The following is an 801-nucleotide window of genomic DNA, read 5'->3' as shown; positions in this document are numbered from 1 at the left end:
CTTAACTGATCACTCTTGTTATACTGTGTATGGCAATACCCATTTTTTCATGTTCTCTGTGTGTGTGTGTGTGTGTATATATCTATATATCTATCCTCCTACTGTATTTTCTACTGCATGCATCTGATGAAGTGGGTTTTATCCCAGGAGAGCTTACACTCAAATAAATTTGTTAGTCACTAAGGTTCCACAAGTACTCCTGTTCCTTTTGCATATAAATTAATGGAGATTAAGTCCATGAATGGCTATTAGCTAGGACGTTTAAGGAATGGTATCCCTAGCCTCTGTTTGTCAGAGGGTGGAGATGGATGGCAGGAGAGAGATCACTTGATCATTGCCTGTTAGGTTCACTCCCTCTGGGGCACCTGGCATTGGTTGCTGTTGGCAGACAGGATACTGGGCTGGATGGACTTTTGGTCTGACCCAATATGGCCACCCTTATGTTCTTATGAAGAGAGGGGCAAAGCCCTCTGACAGAGTTTCTGTAGTGTAGTGGTTATCACATTTGCCTTACACGCAAAAGGTCCCTGGTTCAAAACCAGGCAGAAATATGATGGCTTAATTTTCCCAGCTTCTACTTGCCTGTCCCTGCTGTTGTAGGAGCAGCAGTGATTTCTGTGCTCAAAAGGTCTGTTATACTTCCCCTCCCTCCCACTTTTGTCTCCTCTCCCTCTCTGAATGCCTGTGAAGTGGCTTTCCCCCTCCCGCTCCCTCCTGGAATGCTTGTGGGATGAAGGGGCTGGTTGACGAGCAGAAGAGCTCCCAGGTAGACAAGGTGTCTGGGACTCTAATTAGGCAGCA

General features: G+C 46.1%; 1 non-coding gene across 1 annotated transcript; it reads left to right on the top strand.

Moving 5' to 3' along the window:
- The first annotated feature begins 478 nt into the window (after nucleotides 1-478).
- On the top strand, nucleotides 479-551 carry TRNAV-UAC (transfer RNA valine (anticodon UAC)). The gene has a single exon. It is a non-coding gene; the product is annotated as a tRNA-Val (tRNA).
- Nucleotides 552-801: the final 250 nt, after the last annotated feature.

Source organism: Gopherus flavomarginatus, chromosome 23 (assembly GCF_025201925.1).
Source record: "Gopherus flavomarginatus isolate rGopFla2 chromosome 23, rGopFla2.mat.asm, whole genome shotgun sequence".
NCBI classification, from domain to species: domain Eukaryota; kingdom Metazoa; phylum Chordata; order Testudines; family Testudinidae; genus Gopherus; species Gopherus flavomarginatus.
Note: the sequence above shows the minus strand (reverse complement) of the source record. Positions and strands in the feature narration are given on the sequence as shown.